The sequence below is a fragment of the Anas acuta genome, chromosome 2 (genome assembly GCF_963932015.1).
Source record: "Anas acuta chromosome 2, bAnaAcu1.1, whole genome shotgun sequence".
NCBI classification, from domain to species: domain Eukaryota; kingdom Metazoa; phylum Chordata; class Aves; order Anseriformes; family Anatidae; genus Anas; species Anas acuta.
In genome coordinates, this window is record NC_088980.1 from 52798026 (window position 1) to 52811080 (window position 13055).

Sequence of the window (13055 nt, forward strand, 5' to 3'; positions counted from 1 at the left end):
TCACGAAGGCACGGACCGAAGGATTTCAGCACCCTTTGCACACAAAGAACTGGACAGATTTTTACATCTTAACTGCTTTTAACAGTCTCTAGGATCTTGCACATTAGGAGTCCCCAGGCATCATGCAGCAATATCCACAGGCAAACACTGTAGGAGAAGACCTGCAAAGTCCACAAAATAGTGAAATACACTTCAGCAATACAAAGCACACATTCGCAGAACTCAGAAAGAGAAATTCTAGTCCGTATTATTCACTAGTTTCAAACACAAGCTACCAGAGAAACTTCTGCCACAAAAAGAAGTGGAAAATACAGAATCCTATCGAGGTGTCTATGTCTATGATTTCCTAAGATCAATTCAGTGCAGCGATTAATTAATCTTATCAGTCTTTCATAGGCTTTATTAGATCACAAATTCACACAAATGATTAACTTCTACCACTGCTTTCAGTAAGGATCTGCTTAAGGACAAGTCTTTGGCACATTCCTCAGTTTCATACTAATCTTGCAAATGTGCCAGTACACTAAGGAGAGAGGAACAAGAAAAACCCAACCCAAATCCTGATACTAAACAGCAAATGCTAGGCCAGAAATGCACTAGTTGTTAAGAAGAAAATACCAACAGCAGAACCAAAAATAACTCTTCAATCATTTGTCTTTTCAAACCTCTCTATTCCCTCTTTTCAGGATCCATGCTTGTCATAACTGACTGTTTCTTATGCTTGCTCTGGGGTGTCTCAGAGCTTGTTTCCACTGAGATAAAAATATGCCTTTTTCTCAACCATGTTATTAGCAATCATAGCAAGTGGTTTTAATTCTTTTTCCTCCCTGACCTTTCTCGAGTTCTGCCTACTGTTTATCTAAAAGCAAAAGCTGGTTGATGGTTATCTCGTTTTTTCTTTTCACAAGTATTCAAATGAAAAGTGATGCTACCTCTTATTCTAATGTAGATGCAAGCCACCTTTAGTTGGGGGGCAGGGAAGATGCAGGTTTCCCCATTGGCAAAGCTGTGCTGTATCTGTTTTCCCATTTATTATTTTTTTATATCACATCAATTTCTGTTTTATTACTTTTTTAAAATGTATGACTTGTTATCAGAACCAAACAATTTGCTTGGGCTCACAACAGCCAGCTTTTAGGCTCCTCCACCTTGAATTGCAGTGACAGCCAAAGCAACAAGGCAGCAAACCCATCAAAAGTCACCTGTCAAAACAAGAGTATGTAAATACCAGTGAAAGTCAATAAACTCTGCATCTTTTGTGACACAGTGGCATTTCGTGATGGTTATTCCTCCCTAATAATTAACAGATGACAGTTCAGTTTTAAAACAAGGACAGTCTGCAATCAGTGGCCCATCCCCGCTGCTCAACCATCTGATCTGTCTCAAGGTCACTGTCTTCAGTAACTCGGTAAGGATTACATCATCTGTCCTCCTATAGGGCACTTACATCAGCGATCAATACCTGAGATCTGAGCATTGTCAACAAATTCACGCTGGGGATGAGTTACAACTGGGCAGATACCACAGACACGACACTCCTCTTCAGTCCAGCCCACATCCCCATTAAGACTACATTATAAAACTATCAGCTCTACTACTATTATTTGTGTCACAGTGGGAACTGAGTACTAAGCAAGACAGGGTGGAGAAGGTGCCACAGCAGCATACCCTTTGCAAAGACACAGCAGCCTTTGGTTTGAAGAGCTTGCAGCAGCCTGAAGTGACAAGAGCAACGGAGGGTGGGAGCAAGAGGTGTAAGCAGATGGCAGCAGACCACATGTTATTTCAGCAAGCTTTTGGTGGCGGTTCAGTTTGAGGCGCAGTCACGTGTTCACCTCCAACAGTGATAAGTGTTTCGAGCTATTTTAGTTTCCTTTGCCTTGACACAGACCTGGCAGACGCAGGCGCCAAGCTAAGGTGTCCCAGCAGAAGATGTGCAAATGGGCAGCCGCTGGGTCCCTCCCCTACCGCTGGTTTGGGAGCGTAACACGAGGCGACACATTCAGGGTGAAGAGATCAGTTCAGCAGAAGGTCTGGGAAAAAGAGGATAAAGAGGAGCCACTTATGAGTGAAATTGAGCAAAATGAGAGCTAGGCTGAACCACGAATCAGCCTAGGTCAGAGGAAGTCTGTGCGCATTTGCAATTGTGCCTCTTCTGGCTGAGGTCTTCTGGAAGGGGCAACTCCTTGATTCCCACTTGCAGGAAGCTGTTGAAGATCTGGAGCTTGCCCTACCCACCTATAGTAAGATTCAATAAAAGGTGGTAGCTCACACGTGGGGGAAGAGAGAACGTACAGCAGTACCTAGAGGCACTGACCTACTTGGCTCCTGTACAGGCATACAGCAAATGACAGCTCCTGCCTCAGATACAAAGAGCAATACTTGGAAGAGCAGTCCCAGGGAGAGGAACACCAAGCTGACATTTTCACCCCTGGATACATTAAATTAGGTACTGATCCATACTTCAGGACCTACAGAGCTGGCCTCCTTCACAGTAGTGCTGTGTGCACCCAGAGGCCCATTAAGGTAACGTGAAGGGTTGCAGATGACCTGCCTGCTCTGGAAATCAGGCCAGGGCTAACCAGATTCAATGGCTCTGACCTTAGCAGGCACGGTTGTGAAAGGCAGACGAGACCCCAGCACCAGCATGGAAATTATACGAGGTTTCTAAAGCACAAATCACACGCTGAATCTTACAAATACATATGCTGTAGCTGCGTGTCCTCAAATGTCTCTCAGGGCAAGGCCATTTTAAATGCTGATTTTTAAAACAGTTGATTTTGCAGAGTGCAACTCCATAACCTTAAGGACAGATCACCTCCTCGTCCTCAGGCAGAACCTTACCACCACATACACACAGCGGATGTATTTGCTGCACGTCACTCAGTCTTCTCCCTGTACACACACAGACACACAGCGGTCATCTTTAATGAGAGCAGAAAAATCAGCATCAAAAAGGCAACCACAAGGAGCACATCTCAGAGAAGAAGGTTTTTTTTTGCATCAGATTAGGGCAAGGCAGTTCCTAATAACTGTGTTTTCCTGGTAGGACCCACTCCTGTATGCTTCTCACCAAGAGGCAGGAAAACTCACGTCCTTTGGAGTAATTAGCAATGCAAGGTCTGCCTCGGTGGGGCTCATTACGGGGTAAGGGCATTAGTCCCTTTCTGTTGTTATAAATCCTTGGTGTATTTGCAGTAACAAAAAATCACTTTCAGAGTTGTTTGTTTGCTTGTGTGTTACGGTACTTCAAGTTCAAAGTGTTCAAAGCCTTACTCAGGTCACACTTACAGCTGATTTAATAGGGAAGCGCTGCTCCTGAAGGTACTTCTTACCTTGGCAGACTGGAGAATAATTACAAACAGAGAGGCTAACTCTGCCATCCCCCTGTGCCAGTTTTATGCTGAAATAACCCCACTGATCGATGAAATTAAGATGGAATGAGACTGCAGTCATCTAATACTGAAACGGGCCATAAAAAGATAAAATCTGTGTTGTTAAAAATGTAGTCAACTCAAGAGATTTCCTTCCTCATTCTCTACGCAGATAAGCTCTTCTGTTTTTTCCACATGAGGAATTTTGAAAAAGCAAGACCTGTAGGATTCTGGGGTCTTTATTTATTTATTTATTTATTTATTTTGGCTATTAGATCATGCTCCATGGGAAAGCTCAGCACAAAGCTAAGTGCACGTGCCTCACAGGTAAGAGGAAATTAAAACACAAGATGAAACTAACCCGTCTATACAGCTTACCATGTAGTTTATCAAGCGGATAAATATGAAGTTAAAAAGTTAAATGCTACTTCAGTTTCATGACTGCTAGCTCTTTATCGCTGTCTCAGTACCCAGCTGTGTTCTGTGGAGGAGGAAACATGTCAGTGCAGCAAATTTTACCTGCAATGAGAAGTAATTTATTGTGCCTAACTGTGAAAAGCAAATTGGTATCATCATCCAGAAGTTTGTATCTCATGAGTGTTGTTTCTGTAATTTGCCTTTCTTTTAGAAAGGACTAAGATTAGAACAGGAATGCAAAAACTTGCAGCTAAAATTAAATTAAGCTGGATTTCATGAAAAGTTGTTAGATGAGAAGGGCTGAAAGGAGATGTAAGTACAGCACAAAAAGAAGCACAACAGAGTTAAGAAAAAATAAGCTATTTCTTAATTGCTAGTGAGATACCTTAGTCTCAGATACCACTAAAAAATCTAAGAAAAAAAGACCTTTTCCTTTTAAAATGTGTCCCTGGTAAGCCAATTTGATAATTGAAGAAAATGAAAGAGCAAAAGAATTGGATATTGTTTTTAACCAAGATTGCCTTCACCTGAAGAAGACAATCTGCATAAGCACAACTGGGGAGGAGGCATTACAAGAAATCTAAGTAAGGACCAAACGAAAAATCTGACGCTCACCCTGAAGTGCCTCGCTACTGGATTTCTTTAAAGCACTCTTTAAAATGCCATCACTTTTCCCAGCAGCAAGGAGGACAGTATGTGTGTTTTACTGCTGGAGCAGCAGCTAGCTAAGGTTAAGAAAACTGAACAGGATGGGGTGGGACAACGGTGGGGACAGGAATTGCGTACATCGCTGAATGTTCCCATTGCTTTGCAACTGCTCGACTGCGTAAGAGGGAAAGAAGACAAGGGCTTTCCAACAACTGGTTTATGTCTCCTCTGGCAGAATCCTTTGCTCTGCAGCCACCCAGCTCCCACAGAGGTGAGGTATAAAAGCCCGAGCTCTTACTAGCCCGTTTACAAAAATAAACTCCGATCTTCTACACTGCTCAAGTATTATATACAACTAAGGAGCCTCCTGTTCCTCAACACACCACCAGCACCTCCTGGTACACTTACTTTCCACTCTCTCCTCTCTCCTATCCGACTTTTTCAGCCGTCTTGTACTCTCTCCCTCTCCTGCAGTACTTGCTCCCATCTCCTTTATCTTCCCAACCCATCCCTCAACCTGTAGCTCCTTCCCAAGTTACGTGGCTTTCCAGCTTCTCTCCCAGACGCTGTGGTTGTCCATCCCGCTGCTCTGTTTCTCTGCTGATAATCTGTTTTTAATAACAGGCCCTGGTTTTGCTGGTCTTTTGTTTGTTTGCTTTTAACTAACACCAAAAACTTAGGAAAAAAAAAGAAAAAAAAGGTGACAGGTATCTAAGGAGCTTACAACAGAATAAACCATCACCTTTGCCTTTCTTTTAGAAAGCAGAACATTAAAAATGTTGTAGTTAAAGGCAGAGATGAAATTTATAAAAACTAACTGGAATCAGTATTCAGGACAGATGGGTTGACACCCCTTCTTGCCAAGATAAGCGTCAGGCTCACAGGACCTTGCTATGACATGATTTCAGAAAAGAAGGCACCTCCATCAGCATAAAACCAGATCTTCAGGCTGTGCTGCTTCAAAATGGAGCATGGAAAATGCCACCCAGCTGACCCCCAGGAGAAGCCTTCCCATATGTAAGGGAAAGGGGGGCAAACCCTGCAGCGTAAGAGAAAAAGAAGCACAGAGTGGTTAAGTGTATTGCCCCCAAATGGGACTGCGAGTTGGCAGCAACACAAGTACAGAGAATTGTCAGGGCTCCTTGGCTACATCAAACTGCTAGAGGAAAGCTCTTCTTCCTTAGCTGTCTTAACCACAGACCTTGGTTAAAGAAAGACCCTGCACAGCACACCAAAGGCAGATAAACTGCCCTCTGGGGACACTTCTCTCACTCTTCAGTGAGGGTTTCCCCCTGGTGCACCTCAGCAAGTTGCAACCTCCTCACTCAGGTCAGCCTTCACCTGGACACCCTGATGAAGATGACGAAGACTGAGGTTTAACTGATGGTTGATGTAGCAGGTGCGGTAACACTCTCTCGGTGATAGCAACTTGGAGTGTGGAAATTATTCTCTTCACCTTTTTATTTCCCCCTGCTCTCCAAACGAGCACCTTCTGCTTGCCGATGCGGTGAGGGTGACCTTCTGAGGGAAAGGCCCTGGAGAAAGCAGAACTGCACAGTGGCTGCCGTGAGCAAGAATTTGCCTTGCAAAATGACCAGGCCACCCCAAAGTCCCAAGTGTGACGGGGCACACACAGAAAAACTGTAATAAATGTGCTCAACCACACAGAAAGGCCTACCATGTAGGCTGCACTGATGGCAACGAATAAGTCAAATAATACCACTGTGAAGGTCTTCGGTGCAATGATTAGGGGACTGGAAAAGGCGTGTTCTCAAGGAGATCATGGGGAAAAATGCACTCAGTGGGGAAATGAAGGTGAATAAAGCCAAATCCTCCTTGCAAAACCAGAATTCAATACTCACTGTTGTTGGGGAGGGCGAGCTGTGCCCGCGCTGGGCACAGAAGATGCCCTGTTTTGGGATGCTGTCTGCTCTCGCTGATGGCTCTCTCCTGCTGTTCACAGCAGACTTCAGCAGAACTACTGCTTGTGCTTTCTAGCAGCGAAAGCAGGACCAAGCCTGTATTCAAATCGGTATTGACGCCACGCTCACTCTCAGTTTTAGTCTCTAACAGCAGAAACCGGTGGTAGTCAGTAAAGGCTTGTTAAGCATATTCAAATGAGCTCAGTGCATTTCTACGTGCAATTAATTGTGATTTATTTGAAGGCAATCTGTTAGCACTCCCTTTTTCTGCTTCCTATAACTCCAATTAATGAGGGCCAAGCCTCAGTCTGAAACAGTTTTATTTCATGTGTTGAACAAAAATGATGGAAAAAAAGGGTTATTATCCAAACCAATAAAGCGCTCTGGCAAAAAAAATACACAAAAAAAATTCTTTGCATCTTTCAGAGAAACAAATGTTTTAAGGACAAAGGTTGGGCAAGCTAGATTAAATAACCGTAGCAAGTTAAGACTCTGGAAGCCAAACAGTTTTCATTTAATAAGAAGCTAAGTGGTGTTTCTGCCACCACTGCTATTAGTCCTCTACTTTCCACTGTTCTCTGTTTAGTGTCTACGTGTCTTATGGCCTCGGAAAACAAACTAACTACAATGTCTCTAAAACAAGGGAGCGAGGAAATAAGCATGTCTTGTCTGTTATAAATTAGCTATATGTGTTTTTGAATCCGTAGCTTGCCTGTTTAAAAACATTTCCAATAGCTCTTTTGCATTTAGGAGGGAGAAAACCCACTTCTATTTTCTCTCGTATTTCCAGTCAAGTGTTTAGGTAGGATAAAACCCAGATTATTTCTTAAACCATTTTTGTCCTAGTCAGCAAGAGTTGGGGTTGGTAACTCTCTATGGGTTTCACCCGTCCACGGAAACCTTTTATCGCTCTTCCCTGAAGGACTTCAACACACTACAGACAGTGGACCCTCTGCACTAAATACGAGTGAAAAGACCATACCCATGAATGGTCTTTTGTCCTCCAACATCTACACAGAGTGAAAACAACTGGTCGTACTGGCCCTCAGGTTACAGGTACCCCCTAAAAGAGAGGAGAGGTATGCTTTTATGGATACAAGCTTTCAAGGTGAGATTTAGAAATACCACATTTTGACATGGAATAGAAATCTGTGGGTTTTTCAAGTGCTTTCTGAATACCTTTTCCTTCTGTCAGTCAAACAAAATAGCCAGCTATACATAACTTGTGCTGCATAGGCAAGTTCCTTTCATAATATACTAAGTGCTTTGATACAATGCTGGTTGGCACTTCAGACACTAAGCCAGGTTTGCTAAAATCTGTCCAAATACCCTAAACGAAAAGATGAAGGAGTTGTGCTACAAATAGAGCAACTGCAGAGGCTACGGCCCTGCCCACATTCACTCTCATGTATTTTTACACAAAGCCTAGCACTGTATGATGTGGGTGCCAGCTATAGCTTGTACCATACTGCCAACACAACAGGATCCAAAAACAGATAACAAGGAAAATTCTAGGGCAGTGCCTGTGTACTATGAGGAATAAGATTTGTTTTTTTTTTTTTTTAAGAATCATCATTGTAACACGTTTCATAGACGTTGAAAATACGGATGCAAATCGCACTACAACCGTCAGTCAAAAATCACTTCAAACTCATCACCTCCCTCCCCAGAAGGGAGATTTTTTTGAGTGAAGTTCTGCTTTAGCTCCTGCCTCCACTGCAGAGAGTGTCGTATCATGACACGATAACGTCATGACAGGTTTATAAAGCGTGATGGATTTCACTGTACGAGCAAGGTAATTTTGCAGTCCTGGTCAGAGCCTCTGGTACAGCCCTGCTAGACCACACAGTCCCAGCACACACACAACCTGAGCACGGTAAATTCAGTCACACAGGAAAGTTTTTCAGGTTCGTGGGACCTTACTTAGCTAAGGCTTTATGAAGTAACTTTCCAGCAACATTTTGCAGCAGCAAGTTTGACTTCTTTCCTTCCTCCAAGCTCACTGAACCTGGAGAAACGCTGCCTGTTTGTTCTCCTTGTGCCACAAACAAGCTCTCTTGTTACTGTGCGGTAGTAACAAGCAGCAAAACGAGGGCTGAGATGAATGGGTTACATCTCCCCTCCCCAACCTGCATCCCACCAGGTCACCAGGGAAATTTACCTCAGGGACTGCAGTCCTCCAGGTGGACAGTGCGGGCTGGCACTCCCCTCACCCCTGCCCCTTCCTTCACCATCACCTCACGGGCCCGGCACCCCAGGGGCCCAGGATTCAAGCTTTCCCATTCTGTGGAGAAATAACTACAGGCCTCAGCCCTATCGCAGCTCAGTGCCTGGAAATAGCTCCTCACAGCCCTCCGCTTGCCACAGGCACTCAGGGTGCCCTCCTGACGTATTTATTGGGTTGCCAAAGCCAGAAATGGTCGGCACATCCAAGTGCCGGCCTCTCTTCTTGTTATTATGACTATCACTCTTTTTCCGAATGGCACCGAGGAGGTGGTGGCACTGATACTGCCTTGCTGAGAGCCTCCACTGCTGTGGAAAGGCACCCGAAGCCACTCAGGCTGCCCTGAGACGCAGGACACCGCGCTAGAGGAAGCCTCCAGACTAGAAATCCAATTTCACGACCAAAAGCCAATCACCAGGAGCTTTCCCACATTTGGGATTTATGACGGAAGCGCCTCAAATTTCTATTTTAAAGCATTCCTCCCAGCAGGCTAGCTTTCTTTTGGCACTGCCTTCCTCTCCACCTACGGTATTTCACGGCCTTCGCCTTTACTATAATCTGGGGAACAAAAGGGGTTGCTCATACCTTCACTTGCTCTGCGGACCAGAGAACAGCTGGATCCCAGAATGACAACAAAAGGAGAGAAATTAAAAATATACGTACCTGCACTAAGAAATCGAGGATTTACCTTTCCTAAGAACACTCAAAACGCAACAAATGAAAACGAGGGAATTATCAGTCTTCAGCAGAATAAGTGATTCGATTTTCACTCACGGAAAAAGGCCTATATTTAGAAGGCATAATAGATTACTTTTTCTGCTGGTAAATTCAGCGGAATTAAGAGAACCAGATGGCCAAATATCTATGGAGCATTCAGATCTATTACACTGATGCAGAAACATTAGAGAGGAAGAAATCCTACACGCCTTGAGAGTAGCCTGTACAGACCACATAATAACGAATGAGATCATTATGCACTGCCTCGAAGCACGTGGACTTTTGACTTTCAACAGCTTATGTGCGTCTTGGAATGTCAAGAAATTAACATTTTTTTCTATTTAAAAAAAAGTCCTGAAGCACCATTCCTTCTGATTTAGCACAAAGATTAGAAGATGAAAAACCTCTACTCCCAGTAAATACTCATTTGGCAACCTCAGTGATCACAGGATTTGAAAACACTGGTGTTACAAAACACTGGTTTACTATTTAAGGGCGAGCGAAAAATGAAAAGCACAGCTCAGAAGCCCAGCCTGAAAAAAATCAGCACGCCCACCACAGCATCACTGATGCACACAGCGAGAAACATCCCCACAACGGGGAAACAATATCACCGGTTCAACACTCCAGCAAAGAAAAATTCCTGGACGAATTGTGTCAGCAGCTCCACAGGATCCTCTCACGAAGGAAGAAGTTTCATTGCAAGCTGATGGCATCAAGGAGCACGCCTACAGCTTTTGCTCAGTTTTAAACCCATGCCAAGTCCTCACCCTGCAGAACAGAGAAAGGATGAGGCAGCGTTGAGGGCCCTGGGATGGGACTGGGGAGATGCAGCCTCGGCTCCCTGCCCGGTGGGGCCAGCACATGAGCATACCTTGGGGTTTGATTATGGCACCTGAGTGATGGAGACACCACCACGTCCCCATCTGAAGGAAGCGCTGGGGGTCAGGCCTAGGAAAGGCCGAGATGCTCAGGAGGGGGCTGATGTGCTGCACACAGACTTCCCAGGCAGTCCCAGGAAAGCAAATCCCGCAGTGCTGTCCTCTGCTCCTTGAGAAACAGACAACTAGAACTGGAGGTGGAAGATGAAGGAAGCAGCTAACTTTGAGTTTAACACAGACAGTGAAATTCTGGCAAAAACTACGCTTGAAAAATCACTGTCTTAGGCACACTTCAAAAATAATAACAGCAGCTCTGTTTTAATTTTACGGCTGTAGTTACCTTAACATTTGCAGTATCGCCATGTCTCTGAAATACAATCAATGATCATTAGAAAGGAGAATAGTTTTCAGATGAAATCTGATGTTATGTTTTCTCAGGCTGCAAACAAACGTGATGAGCACTGACACAAAAAGCATTTGAGCTGTGCAAACAGTGTTTTGTTCTATAAACACTAATGGGAAAGCACCTACCAATGCAGCCTTGACTCAGTCTAGCTGATTAAAAACTATTTTAAGCAATGTCCCTATACATTGTGTTAAAAATAATTTTATGTTCTGTTTTATAACAAGGAACTGAAAAACAAGATGACAACTGAAGAAACATAATGTGAAACACAGGCTCTGGTTTTAAAGGATGTTCATGGTGTAGAGGATTATGAAAAGATTTTCTAATGGTATTTTCCTTTTTTCTCCCCACAAATTTTAATATGAGCATGTTCTCTAACCACGCATCCCTAGAAAGTATTTACTGGGAGGATTTCCCTCCTGCTTACCCACAAACTGTCCAACCCCCACAAAACTGAAAAAATTGCACATGTCAGCCCAACTAATTAATTCAAGCTCACAAATAGCTACCCAATCACTGAAATATCTGTACCTACACAGTATTTTCCCACACCATTTTAGTGATTTATTTTATGTTTAGATAGCCTAATACATCAATCAGTGTGAAAAGGACCCAAAGGGTAAATTAATTAGATGGTTTATACCTTGTTCATGATCTTTTTACTTGCCTCAAGAGTGTAAAGTGACCTTTATGCGTATGAAAATCAAGGCGTAGGACTTGTACTTTTTGTACTACTGATGTGAAAACCTTAGCTGTACTCCCAGTTTAGGCTGCAGTCGTTGTAGTCCCAAAAATGACCCTTAGGGCTACAAGGTTCTCGGGTCACAAATAAAACAAAACCAAAAACCAGAAATCAACCTCCTTGTGGTTTCCTTAGCTAAACTACAGCATCTTGTCCCATGCAGGGGAAACCTCAGCGTTTGCCTACCTGTGAACTGCTTTTTACACTTCTGCAGTTAATTCAAACATTTTCCCGGTCCGCATCAAGCAACCCGCCAGACGTCAGACACACCAATAGCTCGCTCGGGGTCAGCGTAGTGAGCATCCTGTCTGTGAGCCTAAGCATCCACACACAAACCACTCGACACACACACAGGTAGGGTAAAAAGGGGGGCCTTTGGTAGGAATTTGGAGAAAGCAGTGAATTCCCATCTCTGTGACATGGTACACCGTGAGCTCCTTCTCAGCAACACGCGACCCAGCACCCAAAAACAGCCCAGTTGCCACTCTTACCCCTCCCCCTGGCAAATACTCACTTAGTCAATGTTTGTTTTTTTTTTTTTTTCCTAGGAAATGACTAGAGACTAACTACTCATTTCCATTAAATCACTGGGGACTGATTCCAATAGGGGTTCCGATGCAGGACATCAGGTTCAGATTTCACCTAAATAAGCATAAATTAGGTTAATATACGTAAATCCATAAACGCTACAGAATTTTAAGAAAGAGGAGATTTGTCCTTTAGCTTTGATCGATGAAGGCCAAATGCAAACTTGCAGTTTGGACTGAAAGGCTTTGAATACTGGGGAATGCATCTCACGGGTGTAACTCAGTTTAATGACCAGGGGAATCAGGCTGGTCAGTACTAGCTGAGAATGTGGCCATGTTTTGGATTTCCTTGTAGAAAGGGTAAATATAACCAGCCAGGTAGAGCAGACAGCTGTTAAAAGCTCCATAGATCATCCGCTGGCACTATCACACACATAAAGCAGATTCTGACGATATTTCATAGACAATAGTCCTGGAGCTCTGGTACCATAATGCAGTTGAAATCCAAAGAATATGGTGGTGTTTGTTTTTTTGTTGTTTGTTTAAGTGACACAGGTGATTTAATTTCATAAGAGCAGGCCAGCCACATCTGGTAGCACACTTCACAAATCACTAACATGGTGATTCACTCATTGCTTCTTATTCTTAGAACACATACGGAGAAGGAATAACAAAATATTATCAGTCAGAGCCATACCAACTTGCTAAATGGAGATCTATTTCATTTCAAAACGTTGTTGCTAAAACTTACCGAAAGACTTGTCTCTCCTGATCACTTCCCAGCACAAGGCTGAGGCAGAGAAGCTGACACCAGTTGCATTCTGCGGCACAACACGTTTTTTATCGTGACACTTTGAACTCAAGCCCGAAAAGAAACAATCCTGAAGCACATTCTAGTGCAGAGCTCACAAGGAGAAGGCTGCGATTCCAGACTTTTGTTGACATTCGAGCCTGCAATGCTTCACTCCCACTATTGTTCTGCATGCTGAATAGACACCCCCCTCGCCACGCACACTCGCACACGCGCTCACACGCGCTGCGCGTTACATCATGTACCTCGCTGCTAATAGTAAACCCGGCAGAAAGGAATTTTATTTTTACACTTTCACACCACCCACTCCTAATTAATGTCAATCAGCGTCTCCTGCATAGTACACACTGCAAATATGCACGGCCTTATCTGTGCTGGGTTGTTTT

The 13055-nt window shown here is 43.8% G+C and overlaps 1 protein-coding gene across 15 annotated transcripts in view; it reads right to left on the bottom strand.

Moving 5' to 3' along the window:
- The window catches only part of ATXN1 (ataxin 1), a 196213-nt gene that overhangs the window by 97893 nt on the left and 85265 nt on the right, over nucleotides 1-13055 (bottom strand). For 2 of the 15 annotated variants that reach the window (XM_068674787.1, XM_068674789.1), the window contains one exon: nucleotides 1892-2033. The exons of the other annotated variants lie outside the window; for them this stretch is intronic. The gene's annotated coding sequence lies outside the window, so the exon portion shown is untranslated. The remainder of the gene's footprint in view (nucleotides 1-1891; nucleotides 2034-13055) is intronic. 15 annotated transcript variants of the gene reach the window in all.